This window comes from Podarcis vaucheri (genome assembly GCF_965113315.1).
Source record: "Podarcis vaucheri genome assembly, chromosome: 8".
NCBI classification, from domain to species: Eukaryota; Metazoa; Chordata; class Lepidosauria; order Squamata; family Lacertidae; genus Podarcis; species Podarcis vaucheri.
The window spans coordinates 21,683,261-21,699,870 of record NC_138766.1 but is presented as its reverse complement, the minus strand read 5'-3'; the positions used below and the strand labels follow the sequence as shown (position 1 = coordinate 21,699,870).

General features: G+C 43.3%; 1 long non-coding RNA gene across 9 annotated transcripts in view; it reads right to left on the bottom strand.

Moving 5' to 3' along the window:
- LOC309538881 overlaps positions 1 to 16,610 on the bottom strand; it is a 190,614-nt gene that overhangs the window by 134,510 nt on the left and 39,494 nt on the right. For 6 of the 9 annotated variants that reach the window (XR_014222444.1, XR_014222446.1, XR_014222447.1 and 3 more), the window contains exon 2: positions 6,613 to 6,735. This is a non-coding gene — a long non-coding RNA (uncharacterized lncRNA). The remainder of the gene's footprint in view (positions 1 to 6,612; positions 6,736 to 16,610) is intronic. The other 3 variants (XR_014222445.1, XR_014222450.1, XR_014222452.1) reach the window with 1 other exon arrangement.

Sequence of the window (16,610 nt, the reverse complement as noted above, 5' to 3'; positions counted from 1 at the left end):
GGGCAGCTGCAGACACTCAGTGCAGTGCAGCGTTTATTTATACTTAGACCTATTAAGCTCTGTATATAGTTTGTATAGTTGTAGATAGAATAAAGAAGATATTCTACAGAGCTGCTCTCTGAGTTGTTTATATACTCTGCTATACTCTGCTGTGCGACGACTGTCTTCTTGTGGAAGTGAATCCGGTGCTCACAACTCTAAGCTGTGAGTCCACAGCACTTTGACCTGTTCCTGTGCAGAAGGTGGTCTCTGGAAGTGCTACCCACCCAGCTCGCCTAGCCCAGTCGGGGCTGAGTGGATGAGTCCAGTTGGTGGCACTGGCTCAAGGGCGATGCTGACAGAGGTCCCCTTACCTTTGTGTATGCCTACCAAGTGTGGTGAAGGCAGATGTCAGGCGATGGTAGCAATTCCTGAATGTATGCAATAGTAGTTCGCCATGGCAGGATACCTTGAACCCGCTCAGGGATTTTCAGGTTCATGCTGGTGCTGCTGGATCTTTGCCCTTTGGTTTTTATTTCAAGGGCTGCTGGTGCGCAAAGCTATGGCCTCAAGCCTGGTGTGGTGAGGCAATCATGTGGCATAACTTTTCTTGAGTTTTCCACATTGTAGTAGCAGTTCATGTGGCCCGAGGAGTTCAGTGACCATCGGATCTGCTTTTGGTCTGATAACCAGGTAGTGGTGAGCGTCTTGGCAAAACAGTCCTCATGCTGTAGCACAGTCTCTGCCCCTCCGCTCATGCTTTCGAGCTGCGCCACTTAAGGTTTAATATTGTGCTTTCTACTCTCCAAATTACGCTGACACTATCCGATTTCCAGATGAAGCGCTTCAGATCCTGGGCTCCAGACTCAGCTATTGCCAGACTTTTCCAGACCTGTGGCATTTTGACAACAATTAGTAATTTCAGAGAGCGGCAGCTTCCATTTCCCCTTCTGCTTTTACCTCTTATGGGAAGGCCTGGATGGATTTCTTAGCCTTAAGCTGGCAGTTCTCGGCCATTCAGAAGAATTGGCCCCCATCCTCTGAGCAGATCCTGCAGTATTTGGTCCACCTGCTGCAGATTGGGCATGCGGTTATAACTATCTGAATTCAGTCCGCTGCAATGTCTGTTACATTGAAGCTTTATTTTTCAGAGACCCTTGTATAAAGTTTGCAGTGTGCAGGGCCTTGGAAGGTTGGAATAGGCTCCAACCTCATAGGACAGTGGGCAGGAAGTCGGTCAATTTTTACCTATGCAGTATCTGCAACAAGTTAAAACTTGTCTGCGGGTTAAAGATCAAGGTGAGACTCCTTTCAGTAGTCCATTGCATTTCGCACTGAGGGTTGGGGAAATGGTTGTTGGAGCCAGCACGGGGCTGAGAGTCTGGAGGCTTATTGCTTCTGGACTTTTCCTTATCCTTTGGAGCTTGTCATTAGGGTTGGTAATTCTAAAACAGACTTAGTGGGCAGGAGTGCCACAATCAGGCTTCCCGCCACAGGTGAGGAGGGCCCTGGCCCGGTTATGGATAACAGAATATTTGGCTTTTTATTCCCTGGGGGGCTGGCCCGCTCCTAGTGCATGAAAATGGGTTCCCGTTAGCCCGGCATCAATGTGTTTACGTCGTGCACCAGTTATTACAGCCTGCGGCTTGCTTACCGCTGAACACTCCTCATTCCTTACGATTAGGTGCTGCTGCAAAGGCTGCACACTGGGTGCCTGTCAGTAGACAGGATTGTGAATACGGGTCATTGGAAGTCTGACGCTGACAAGGGTTATATCAGGAAGTGTCACAATGATGTCTGTGCCGATGCTTGTCTGTTATTTCCTTTTTTCATAGGAGCAGCTGTGCACATTTGAGCCACAGCATTGTACACTGGGCTGGCAAGCATGTTGACGAGTTTGGACTGGGGCGCCATCTCAGTCTTCCTGCCCATGTGAACATATACTGCATGTCCAGATGGGGAATGCTTTGGGAGGAGATCCTTCCTTTGGTGCGGTCGAGTGTGACCTGTGCAGGTCCTCCCGCAGTGCTGGTGGTACAGCTGGGCGAGAATGTTTGCTGTCTTCCTCCAGCATAAGTTTGCATTCCTGCATGCAAGAGGGCTTGGACTGAGTTGATGGCAGCTCTCCCTGGACTCAAAATAATTTAAGGCATTGGTTCAAGGTGGTTTGGAGGGGGGGTTGGAGCACCTGTCCCCTCCAATGCGCAAAGATGTTCCATTAAGGGAATCCAAGGATTCGCCATGCTTTTGTCGACCCCTTTCGAGGGTTAGGGCCATGCCAGAGTCCCTGGGAGCATTTGGGGTGAGCTTGAGTCTGATCCTGGTTCATTGCTCCCCCATGCTGTTTACTGGAACTGGCGATATGGTGGGGCCCAGTCGTCAGTGCTGCCCTGCTGAGGTCAGGTGCAGCTAGTCGGGAACCAATGCCTAGACAAACTACCACCGAGCAGGCCAGAAAGCATGTTAATAAGGTGGTGGATAATAGAATAAAATAAATAAAGTAAATAAAATAACAAATAAAATAAAATAGGTCCTTGCTTTAGGTGGTTCTGTAATATTGCACCCTCCTAATTTTCTTCAAGGCTATTGCCCTCTTTAGGGCAGATGGGGTGCATCTTTCCCCTATGGGGAACGACACCTGGCGGGATGCGATTGCCTTGGGATTCATTGCTCCCCCACAATGTTTGCTGGTACTGACGATATGGTGGGGCCCAGTCGTCAGTGCTGCCCTGCTGAGGTCAGGTGCAGCTAGTTGGGAACCAATGCCTAGACAAACGTACCACCAAGAAGGCAAGAAAGCATGTTAATAAGGCAGTGGAAATAAAATACAGGTCGTTGGAAATCGAATGCATTCAAAGATTATGTTCATTAACATTATTGGTGTCTTACAACTTTTGCTTCTTTTATCTTATTTATCAGGTTTAGCGGTGACCTGTGTTTGGATTGTGGGGCACAGTATCGTCCATTGGGCTGGCGTCGCAGCACGGCAATCTGGATTGGGTCCAGATTTCGGCTTTCCTCCACATATTCGCTTGTCTTGGCTGTCCAGACGTGGGATGCGCTGGTCGGAGTTCCTGCCAAGTATCCGGAGGCAGTTGCCCCTGGAGGGGCCACCAGCTGCTATTGTGGTGCAGCTTGGTGAGAACGACCTGGTGCCCATGGACTGTTTGTCACTACGTGCTGCAATTTTGGGTGACCTGGAGACGCTGCGTGCAATGGTGCCGTCAGCGAAAATTTTTTGGTCAAAGCTTTTGCAACGCTGCGTTTGGAAGGGCAGTCGTTGCCCGGCTGCCACTGAAAGGGCCAGAAAACGCATCAATTCTGCTGTGGTCAGAAAAGTTTTGGAGCTGGGTGGCGATGCAATTTCCCACCCCGAGATTCTTTTTGAGAGGCCATCCTTTCAATGCTGCTGTTTCCAGAAGGATTGTGGAGTTGGGTGGAGAGGTGATTTTTCATCCGGAAATCACCTTTCAAGCGGCAGCCCTTTTTAGGGCTGATGGAGTGCACCTGTCGGCTTCTGGGAATGAGGCTTGGATAGGTGCAGTGGTGGCCAAGCTGAGGTCTTGGCTGGGGCTGTGAGTGGTTGGCGGGGAGCTGAGGGCTCCATGGCGGTTAGGCATTGGTTAAATGGTGCTTGGAGGGGTAAGTGCCTATCCCTCCAAATGATGCGAATGGGAATTCCGTTAAAGGAAATCCAGGGGCTTGCCATTCTTTCGTCCTTGTCCCCGGAGTCGGACTTGGGCCGGGCAAGCCCCACTGGAACATGAGGGTGAGAGGTGTTAGTCTGATTCCCAGCTTCATTCTCACCCAATACTTGTTTCCCACACTGGCTTCCGCTGGTATCCGGAAGGCCAGCTCTGTCCCTGAGGGCAAGGACAGATAGTCATAACCAGTGCCTAAGCAACCACTCACATATTTTGTATTTGAATAAAGTTGTGGCCAAAATTATGCCAAAAACCTTAAACAAAAATTGAAGTGTGAAGTGTGAGTTATTTGGGGGGTGGCTTGTGGGACTCAACACGCAAAGCGTGTTCTCCCTAACAGAGAGCATGTGTTGCGGTTGGGGAAACAGGCCACCCTACAGTGACTCGGCAAATTGTTAGCAACCCAAGCACTAAAGGGTTAATTGGGTTGCTGGGGAGTTCTAATTTGGCAATTTGGAGGAGGGGCCAGAGGCTATAAATACAGGGGCCAGACGAGGGAACGTCCTCTTGGCCGTTTTGAACCGGATCACCCGCCCTCCCTCCCTTTTATCAGGGTGGTTTTGATTGCTTGACCTTGCTATGCCTGTCATGGGGTCGTTCGCCTTTGAGCGGGGGCCTGGTAGGAATTTTGCCATTTGGCTGATTGGCTGGTGCCATTTGGTTTTCGCCTACTGCGTAGCAAATCGTCACAACTTCTAAGGTTGGCGGTTAGGCATTGGTTAAATGGTGCTTGGAGGGGTAAGTGCCTACCCCTCCAAATGATGCGAATGGGAATTCCGTTAAAGGAAATCCAGGGGCTTGCCATTCTTTCGTCCTTGTCCCCGGAGTCGGACTTGGGCCGGGCAAGCCCCACCGGAACATGAGGGTGAGAGGTGTTAGTCTGATTCCCAGCTTCATTCTCACCCAATACTTGTTTCCCACACTGGCTTCCGTTGGTGTCCGGAAGGCCAGCTCTGTCCCTGAGGGCAAGGACAGATAGTCATAACCAGTGCCTAAGCAACCACTCACATATTTTGTATTTGAATAAAGTTGTGGCCAAAATTATGCCAAAAACCTTAAACAAAAATTGAAGTGTGAAGTGTGAGTTATTTGGGGGGTGGCTTGTGGGACTCAACACGCAACTAACTTAGTTGGTCTTTAAGGTGCTACAGGAAGGAATTTTGATAGAAAGCATGGGTACACCTTCCAATTTTTAGTCATCTTGTTTTGTATTTGCTTTTGGAGTAGAGGGCAGCTGTGGTGATATCCCAGCCACCAACATTTGCACGTCCTTACAAGACATTATATGTGATATACATTTAAAGCAGTATCATCCTCCTCTCTTTAAAACATCTGACTGGCTTCCACAAGCTTTGGCTGATTGATTGATTTTTCCACAGACAGTAACTCAAACAAAGCACAGCTTGGGGAAAGGTTTCTACACTTCCGGAATATCGTGTATGTGTCAGAAAGCAAGCCGGCTAGTTTGCAAAAGCACCCTTTCTTATCGCTAAGGCTAAAAACATTACATACGTTAGGGTGTGGTCTAAACTACCAAGCCTCTTGGGCTTGCCGACTGGAAGGTTGGTGGTTCGAATCCATGTGATGGGGTGAGCTCCCATTGCTCTGTCCCAGCTTCTGCCAACCTAGCAGTTTGAAAGCATACCAGTGCAAGTAGATAAATAGGTACCACTGTGGCGGGAAGATAAACGGCGTTTCCGTGCGCTCTGGTTTCCGTCACGGTGTTCCACTGCGCCAGTAGTGGTTTAGTGATGCTGGCCATATGAGCCAGAAATCTGTCTATGGACAAATGCCAGCTCCCTCAGCCTGAAGCGAGATGAGTGCCACACCCCATAGTTGCCTTTGACTGGACTTAACCATCCAGGGGTCCTTTACCATTGTCCTATAACCACTTGGACTGGGAGCAAGTTCCATTGAACTCAAATGGATTTTTTTTCATGAATAGACATACAGAATTGCACATTTCTGGTGCCAGTTTCTCTGGAGCTAAACCAGGTGATCTGGTCATTTAAGCATTACATTTGTACTCCACAAGGTATTGGAACCACTGCACAGAGGAGGTAAGCCAGGACATGTTGACAGTTCAGAATCCTCCTGTTCAGATGGCTCCAGAAAGCCAATTTTATGCCACTACCTCATATAAAGCTCCCAGCTTTGATCCTTTAGTCTGAGCACCTTAGTGCTGTGGGAGGCCGCTAGGCTATCTTCCCACATCCTCCTGCGTACATTTACCTCTGTGCAGAACTGAGATCTCAATCAATCTAAGGTTTCGGACAATTTTTCCTCCACTGTTGATCATGGAAGCAGCTAGGATTTATGTTGCGGGGAGTGCAAACACCCACTTGTCACCATCCTCTGGCTCTGTCTAGCAGATTCAAAATGAGACGTCCCAACAGGTTGCTTAAAATTATTCTCTTTTGACCCCCAAGTGCTCAGAAAAATCTGTCAAAATCTTTGCACAACGTCTACTTTTAGTTAAGTATTTTTTTTACTTGATTTTTTTTGGGGGGGGGGGCAGACCTCCCCTGACTACATCCATGCTCCTGATCTTCTTATTGCGGAACATTCTGATATACAGTGGTACTTCGGGTTACATACTCTTCAGGTTACATACGCTTCAGGTTACAGACTTCGCTAACCCAGAAACAGTGCTTCAGGTAAAGAACTTTGCTTCAGGATGAGAACAGAAATTGTGCTCTGGCGGCGCGGCGGCAGCAGGAGGCCCCATTAGCTAAAGTGGTGCTTCAGGTTAAGAACAGTTTCAGGTTAAGTACGGACCTCCGGAACGAATTAAGTACTTAACCTGAGGTACCACTGTCCTTCCAAAGAACTCCAAGATCCTGTGCCCTGAGCCAGACAGCGGAAATAGCTCGAAGCTGCAGCAAGCACAGGGAGGGAAGCAGATTTCGATACTTCAAAGTTAAGTTACCTTACGTTTGGAGAGCAGGCCGCAGAGAGGCTTTATCCACATCAGCACCTGTGGCAGGGAATTGATAGCTGGCTGAGCCTTGTATTGGCTATCTCACACTGCAGCTTTAGACTTGCTCTGTCCCTGGAGTGAAAGGAAACAAATCAGGCAGATGGTACCACATGCGTCTTAGTCCCAATAGTTCGATATTAAGTAATTCATTCCAAGCATATCACAAGTCCAGAACAAAGCAAACAGCTAGGCTCCCCTCTCCCCTTTTCAATGACATACATATATTTGAGCAAAGAAGGAGGAAGATTCATTCTGTGTCGAACTGGGCATGATGTTCAAACCAACCTTCGCGTGCAAGCGACACAAGAATGGGATAATTCCCGACCCATGGCTGCATCTGCAATTGTGCAACTATTTGTGACCCACAAGTAGATGCATCCCCCTAGATCAGTAGGTCCCAGCTGAATATCACTATATAGGTAAAAGGTAATATGTTGATTGCTTTGTTGTTGTTGTTTTATTCACAACAAAAGAAAATACAAAAGAAAAAGAAAATACATCTAACCAAGGGGAAAAAAATAGAGTATATTTTGTCTTTTTTCATATTTACAATTATTTATACCTCTATAAAATGCTATTCACAATAAAGCAGTGAAATGAAAGATAAGATATCAGAAAAAAGAAGAAAAGAACAAAGAAAGAGTAAAGAAGTAAAAGAAAAAGATCATAAGTGAAAATTTTTTAAAAGTAGGTAAGTACTCACAATACATAGCCGTTTCCCATCTATATTTATATTCAATTGTATAATTTCAAGATGAAATTATGTTGATCGCTTTGTTTATCACGGTATGTTTGTCACTATATAAACATAGAGGCACAAGCACATCGGCCAGAGAATGTTGGGTGGTGGTGGTGATTGTTATTGAGGAACAGAGGGTCTGTGACCCTCCATAAACTGCTGAATGATAACTCTCACAGTCTCTAAGCATTGTCCATTGTGAGTAATAATAATAATAATAATCTGATCTATGGGCTACCACTAAAACGAGGCTACATTTTAAGCTGTATTCTAACCTATATTTTAATCAACTGTTTGTTTGTTTGTTTGTTTGTTTGTTTGTTTGTTTAATGTTTTTACTGTATTTTATATTTGGTGTTAGGTCTTGGCCAGGGAGGGCGGGGGTATAAATAAAAAATTATTATTATTATTATTATTATTACTACTACTACTACTACTACTACTACTACTATCCTGCCCATCTGGGTGGCTCATAGCAAAATATTAAAAACACAATAAAACATCAAACGTTAAAAACTTCCCTAATAGGGTTCCCTTCAGCTGTCTTCTAAGTAAGATAGCCATTGATTTCCTTGACATCTGATAGGAGGGCATTTCACAGGGCGGGTGCCACTACCGAGAAGGCCCTCTGCCTGGTTTCCTGTAACTTCACTTCTTGCAGTGAGGGAACTGCCAGAAGGCGCTTGGCACTGGACCTCAGTGTCCGGGTTGAACAATGGGGGTGGGGACGCTCCTTCAGGTATACTGGGGTTGATGGGAGTTGTAGGGTGCTTTAATAGTTAGAATGTTGTACAAGGACTGGGGCTAGACCTAGACATGTCAAAGAAGTGATTCAGTTAAATGCATTGTAAATTCATACAGGAAAATCCGGTAGGGGAAGACAGGACTCCACAGCACCATCTGGTGTCACAGTGTTATATTGCATATACAATGCACCTAAAACTCATTTTTCTTCACCAATGTAGCCGAGTCCATAGTATCTTGCTGTTGGGGGAAAGGGGAATCAATTATGGTGATGTGCTAAGCCAGTACAAAATTCCCTTGATTATTAGAAATAAGCTAATATTAGATCATAATGTAATGTGCTCTTTCAAAATAAAATTCAATTCCAAGAAACCAGAAGCTTTTCGTCTGGGAATAGTAACAGCGTAAGTCGTTTGTGTGTGTGTGTGTGTGTAAATATATGTCTAAATATGTATACAAATGTATGCCACTACGGCAACAAGTAGTACCGACCAAGAAAGAATGTCACTTTAAGTTGTTGGAATATGCAGAGCTAGCAGGTCTACCTAGTAAGACAGGAGAACAAGATGACCAAGAATATAAACAGCATTGGAAAATGTTTGCAGAGTATTTTAAAAATCAGTACAGTGGTGCCTCGCAAGACGAAATCAATTCGTTCTGCGAGTTTTTTCGTCTTGCGAATTTTTCGTCTTGCGAAGCACGGTCAAGTCGCAACTGCACCTCTTCAAGCGGTTTTAAGAAAAAGGAAACAAACTTGCAAGACGTTTTCGTCTTGCAAAGCAAGCCCATAGGGAAATTCGTCTTGTGAAGCAACTCAAAAAACGAAAAACTCTTTCGTCTTGCAAGTTTTTTGTCTTCCGAGGCATTCGTCTTGCGAGGTACCACTGTATAAACAAGTGAACAGTTTAGCAAGACTTAATTAATCAGTAAAAATAGTAGAACTTGGTAACTTAGAATATGCAGAAGAGAGGGTAACGAAAAGATACCAGAGAAGGAGAGGAAGGGAAGTTTTCATTTTTCTCCTTTTTACCTTTACTTGTTCTTTTTATTTGTGAAAACGCAAAAAAAAAAAAAATCACTTTAAATATACATATAGGGTTCATTTGTTAAACCACTCTGGAAATTGTAACTCTGTAGGGAAAACAAAGGTCTGGATAGTTAAACAAAGGATAGCCAACAAAGGTCCGGATAGTTAAAGCCATGGTTTTCCCGGTAGTGATGTATGGAAGTGAGAGCTGGACCATCAAGAAGGCTGATCGCTGAAGAATTGATGCTTTTGAATTATGGTGCTGGAGGAGACTCTTGAGAGTCCCATGGACTGCAAGAAGATCAAACCTCTCCATTCTGAAGGAAATCAGCCCTGAGCGCTCACTGGAAGGACAGATCGTGAAGCTGAGGCTCCAATACTTTGGCCACCTCATGAGAAGAGAAGACTCCCTGGAAAAGACCCTGATGCTGGGAAAGATGGAGGACACAAGGAGAAGGGGACGACAGAGGACAAGATGGTGGAACAGTGTTCTCGAAGCCACAAACATGAGTCTGAACAAACTGCGGGAGGCAGTGAAAGACAGAAGTGCCTGGCGTGCTCTGGTCCATGGGGTCACGAAGAGTCGGACACGACTAAACAACAACAACAGGGAAAATAGGGGTCATCTAACAACTCTTAGCACTCTTAAAAACAACAGCAACAACACCACCAAACCCTACAGTTCCTGGGATACTTTGGCTGAAGTCATGTCTGTTTACAGTGGTGTAAGACTGCTTTAAAATTAAATGTATAGTGTAGATGGGACCTGAGTCTACACAAAACTGTTTTGGTACCCCTTGGAGAATTGTTTCCTATTCTGTAAACTTGGAGGTTACCCCAAGCCCACCAATACAGCTGTCTTTAGCAGTGGCGTAGTGTGGGGGTGCAGGGGGCGCAACATCTGGGGGTTGGGGTTAGGGGGCGCAAATCCATGGGTTAGGGGGCGCAAATTACTTGCCTTGCCCCAGGTGCTGACAACCCACGCTACACCACTGGTCTTTTGTATGGGTGGTACCATTTTAACTATGTCTACACAAGGACATGGAGACTCGAATTGAGAACAGAGAGAATAATAGAACCATGCCATAAAGCAGGCATATTAACTGTATGCATAAGAAAGGGTGGGATGCTGTAAGAACACCTAATTTGATGTGGCACAAATTTTCATGGACTGCAGAATTCATTCTTGACCTTGTTAGAAGGATTCCCTCCCCCTTGAAATCTATCTTGTAATTCAATTTTAATTTGAAAGAGCACATTACATTTTGATCAAATATTAGCTTAGCCTAAATTCAGCATTTCAGTCCAAATTATCTGTTATATAGCTGGAGAGGTTCATTTTTGGTACTGTATCTTAAAGGTAAACATTTTTTGCAGGGAGGAGGAAATGTGATTTCTAATAATCAGGGGAATTTTGTATTGGGTTAGTATATGACCATAATTTATTCTTCTTTTCCCAACAGTAAGATGCCTAGTCCTAGTGCAACATTCTAACCATTAAAGCACGTTGCTTCTTTAAATATTACTTATCCAGGACGTAGAACCAGTGAACTAGCTAGGGATGCAGCGACCACTCAGGAATGAACATGCATAGTAGCCAGAAAGAATCAGCACATAAGCACCTCTGAAACACAAAAAAGGCACCCACTGCCTCCCTGAAATGTTATGGTTGCCAAGTTGAGTGGGCTGTAAAAGGGTTAAACTTATTTGAACTCACTGATTTTGGTGAACTTGACCAAGTGCAACACAGCATTGGATTTGGTTACTATTTGAATTTGCCTGGTTTTTTTTTACACGTCTCATTTACTCATAAGTAAATGATAGCCCAATGTACACAAATACGAGTAAATAAAGTCATCCATCTTTACGCTCACTGCTTATTCCTGTACAAAATTCATTTCTAAAGGCAGATTATTTCAATATTTAGAAACACAGTAACCCATAGCTTTGTGAATACTGAAATGCACGACGGAACGTAGTGGAGCATTCATAATATAGAGAAAGGTCACCATTAGATGAGATCTAAATAGTCTGCCTTAAATCTCTGGAATAAGAACTAGAGGATAATAAAGCAGAGGAAAGGAAGACTCAAATACAGGAGTTGCATAACCAATTCAATTTAAACTAGATATTAAAATGATTACTAATGAGCATGGATGTCAGTGAAACGGGCTATGAAGAATTGTGATCATCAAAGGCCAAAGGAGAATGGGCACAGCTATAGCTACTAATTACGAAATGGCACTTACTTGGCGGTAATAGCCCAAATTTTGAATTGGGAAAAATTGCCTTTTCATAGCTGGTCAGTAGAGCAAGTCATATGTTTGAATAGGATCGTCTTTCACTCATTATAAATCAGACAGCGGTACATCTCACACCGGCGAGCAGGATACCCATGTGATAAGCCGTTGAAGGCATTCAACACTGGTCATCAAACAACTTCCGCTCACACTCATTTCCTGGCCCTCAGGTCTCTTCCCAGCCACATCCCTACTCCCCAGGCTGCATCTTTCACTGCCATTGTTTTGCACCCTCCTGGTAGGTTTTTGCCCAGCTGGAATGTGTCCTTAAACTTTGATAGTGCTTCTTGCAGGCTTGGAAGGAGGGTAGAGAAGAATGTTTGAGGATGTGCAGAAACTAGCCTGCTGTATATAGGTAAAATATACATCCCATTGCCCTACCCACTTTTGTCTCTGGCCATACCCACCAATGCCATGTGGCCCTCAGAACGTTGGCTAGAAGGAAACTTGGGCTCTGAAGGGCTCCCTATCCCTCATATATATGGCCATTGAAGTCTATTATCCAAATGTGAATCCTGACCCCAAATGGCAGTATCCAGGTTTGTGGAAACCCCAGTACTACAGAAATATAAAGTGAAAATGATCCATCTAGAAGGGAGGAAACATCAAAATAACCCAGTGATGACTTAGCAAGCTCAGTGGCCATGAAATTCTGGTTGTTGGAGGGGAAGAGGATGGAAAACCAATGTTGTCAGATAATGGTATACCACCTTCTGGTAAAGATCATTATTGATATTTATAGGCATTCCCCCCCCCCAAAAAAAAAGCTCACTACACTCCATATATACTCTTAATCACTTAATCATTTAACACCCCTAGGAGATGATGTTTATTAACTGCTAAAACACCTACAATAACTGAGTGCTGGAAATGAAATTATTAAAACGTGGTTTGAAAAACTTAAAATAATTTGAAGATTATGTTTATTATATGTTGAAACACCTACAATAACTCAGTGTTGTAAATGAAATGATTAGAATAGGATTTGAAAAACTGAAAATAATTAGAGAAATTTAAGGACTGAGGGGGAGAGTAGCATTTAAGTAAAAAAATGACAAGGGAAGGTAGAATGAATGCATCAAAATTAATAAGAGAATCTTGAGCTAATTGCCAAAATGATAAAACATCAGAGAACAGAGAGAGAAGATGAATAATGAGATCAAATTTAGGGCATTAAAATGTTAAGGTGAACAGTTATGTGAAAAGTGATAATAATACAGAAGATAAAGGATTACACAATTTTTAGAAGACATCTGTAGGCAGCCCTGTAACAGGAAGTTTTTAATGTTTGCAGTTTTGTTATGTTTTTATATTCTGCTGGAAACCACCCTGAGTGGCTGCGGAAACTCAGCCAGATAAACAACCGTAGCTGTCAACTTTTTCCTTTTTTTAAGGCAAATTCCCTTATTCCAAATAGGATTCCTCGCAAGAAAAGGGAAAAGTTGACAGCTATGTAAACAACAACAACAATTGCTATTATTATGGCAATCCTAAGCACACTTTGCCTGAACACAATGGGGCTTATGTCTTAGTAAACCTGCACAGCTAGACATCAATGACAAGATGGAAGTAGTAGCAAAGGAAAACGGATGCTAATGAAGATGAAAATCAAAGTATAGAAATATAAAAATGGATTTTATAAAGTTTTAGAGCACACCCACACCATACATTTAGAGCATTGTTATACCAGAATATCCTGGGAAGAGGGGTTGATTATTGAAGCACTCTGAGAATTGTAGCTTTGTGAGGGCAATAGGAGTCTCAACAATTTTAAACCTCCATAATAAACTACATTTCCCATTATTGGGGGGGCAATAATTTATAAAGTAGTATCATGCTGCTTTAAATATATGTGTAGATGAGGCCCTAAAAGTTGAAAATTTCAATGTTTAGCAACATAAAAATGTGGGAGTAAATGAGAGAAAAATCAAATAGAACATCCACATTTGCCAAAAGAAAAATAGAGACGCTATAAACAGCCAACACAAAAAGGGAGAGAAATATACAAAAGAGGAGACAATGAAAAATGAGGAATGTCATCTTGCCTAACTTAAGAAAAGATGAGTGGGTAGCTAAGACGCTACAAATAAGAATATTAGAAAATGGGCAATGATGAAAGATCAAGAACAGAAAATTGTAATTGGATGCCAATAGTACAAATATGATAATCAATGCTATAATAATCAATCAAGCAAACAAGTTTATTTTTCTAACCAAATGCCATGACAAACCCCCAGCAACAGTACAAGAAAACAATATAGCTCATATAGCTATATCATGAGCCAACATCCATAGAAAGGTTACCAGAGACACCAGCAAACTCGAACCCAGCTTGATTTCAGATCAAACCTCTGAATCGCTACAACAATTTGTAGCAATTTTGTATAACTTTTCTCTGATTATTTCTGCCCCCCCCCCCAGCCCGTGCACACAGGGCTACTCTGTGTGTTACAAAGCCATTATTGCCACTCAAAAGAAACCAAACCATTTATGCCAGAGTGTACTTTTGTGAGCAAAGGTTTCAGAAAGCGATCTCTTGGTTGAGGCAGGCTAACAGATAATGTGATGTCTTTCACCTGAGACTGACCACAAATATAAAGTTTGTCTGCTTATGGCACCTTGTTGCAGTGGCCATTCAAGACGGCCATCACCTGGAAAAACAGCTCAATAAAGGCATTTTTTTAAAGGAAGCTGGTGGGAGTTTGATCGGAAAAACAGCTCTAAAATGTTCTGTTCTCAAGTGTGGATACTAAGGGGGGAAATTGGTATTTCTAATTAGTCACAGGTCCCTTCTGGATTCTACCCAATCCCTCACTTGACGCTTATTCAAGGTCAAAGCAGAGCTCAGTTCTGGAAAATAATAATAGTCTAAAACATCTTGACAAGTTGCTTCCCAGAGTTGCTTATTACCCAATTCTAGATAGCACGGAGGAGGAAAAAAGTCCAATAGGCATAGTAGCATTTTCCAAAATATACTTTAACTGAGTAGAGTCTACTCAATAGTGATGTATGATGTATGGAAGTGAGAGCTGGGCCATCAAGAAGGCTGATCGCCAAAGAATTGATGCTTTTGAATTATGGTGCTGGAGGAGACTCTTGAGAGTCCCATGGACTGCAAGAAGATCAAACCTATCCATTCTTAAGGAAATCAGCCCTGAGTGCTCACTGGAAGGACAGATCCTGAAGCTGAGGCTCCAATACTTTGGCCACCTCATGAGAAGAGAAGAATCCCTGGAAAGGACCCTGATGTTGGGAAAGATAGAGGGCACAAGGAGAAGGGGACGACAGAGGACGAGATGGTTGGATAGTGTTCTTGAAGCTACAAACATGAGTCTGACCAAACTGCAGGAGGCAGTGGAAGACAGGAGTGCCTGGCGTGCTCTGGTCCATGGGGTCACGAAGAGTCAGACACGACTAAATGACTAAACAACAAACTAGTAGAGTCTGCTCTTGCCTAAATTGTTGGCCACCTGGCATTTGCACAAAGAAGAGCTGCAGATACTCTTGATGGTAGAGAGCTTAGCATTTTGTTCATAGAACTTCATCACTGGTTTTCTGTGCCTTTGCTTTCTCTAATTTTGTATGACACTTGCAAGAGACGTTATCATAAAATCATGGAATCATAGATTTGGAGGTGTCTGCTCTGCTCAATTCACTATGTCTCTCCATGGAGACCCATTTGTCTGCCTTTTTTCGGTCTTTCAACAATGTGTACCCAGATGTTGCTGGAGTACAACTCTCATCATCTTTGACCATTGGCTAAGGTTTCTGGGAATCATGGGAGTTGTAGTTGAATAACGAATTGGGACTCAGTTGTGAATAACATTGTCTACCTCGCTACTTGCTTGCTTTGGCAAACAGGTAATCCTTGCAACTCTATGGCAGCAAGGTCCACTGGGAAGAATGGGGTTAGAATCCAGTGGATCTCCCAGTATAACCAGGCTCACTGGCTTCACTCCCCCATGCTCAGCTCAGGTGGAGATACAGCAGTATATTTTTCTCATTTCGGATCAGCTGCGACCCAGATTTCATCCCTGAAAAGGAGGTTTCTGGGAATGTGACCATGGTGGGAATAGGGACTGGGGATGTAGGATGGATCCTAATCCCAACTCAAACAGTTGCATGACCTGGCAACCCAGCATAAATTAAGACAGCAAAAAATGCAAACACAAATTTAAATACGTGTCCTCTTTGCTAGCTTAGTCCAAGCTCAGTAGTCCCATTGCTTGGCAGAGTTGGGATCTAGTGTAATTTTATGATGCCTTAATTCACACTGTATTGCTTTATACCAGTGTCTTGCATATAGGATTTCTCCCAAAGAAAGTATTTTGCCTGATTTCATAGCTGTTGCTGTTAACTCCTGGCTTTCCTTTGTGACTTAGTTTTTTTTAAGTACCATTTCATTTCTGTTATAAACTGTTTCTTCTTATTTTTTTAAATTTTGTAATGGTGGACATTTTTCAGTGGAACAGTGGGGCTGTAAACACTGAAATGAATGTAAGCATGAAGAAAGCAGAGCTTAATATTGCTGTTTTGGAAACAAATTATTTAGCAAGAGTTAAACAGAGGGGGGAAATCAGGTGAATTACAGGGGGAAGACCACCCAAAAGACTTATAAACAAAAAGGCAGAAGGAAACGGGATAATCCATTCACTATTATTTCACCCCATAGTCCTCAAAATGTACATATCCAATCTCATTGTGTCATTTCAGTGGGAAGAAGTGAAGCAAATGCTTAACTTTCGTATTGAAATTAACAAAATGCATAAATGCTTAACTTTGGCTGAACTGTGCCCATATTATCAACACAGGGAAAACAGCTTTGTTTCATTGGGTAGATTTCTTGGAAATCATTGATGATCCTGTCAACATAAATACATTTTGAGTAAAAGGAAAGGTTGGGCTGGGAGGTGGGGGATGGATGGATTTTACATAATAATAAATTATATAGCCATTTGTTGTTTAGCCACTTAGGGAATGGCAATAGAGAGCTCTAATGTTAATTAGCAAATCACTCTATTACTAGCAAATGGCCCAGATTTTTCTATGCTGGCAGAAAATTGGCACGTCATAAATGGGGAATGGCACCATCATTTACATGGCCGCCAATTCTCTAATCGCATAAAAGAAATTGCAA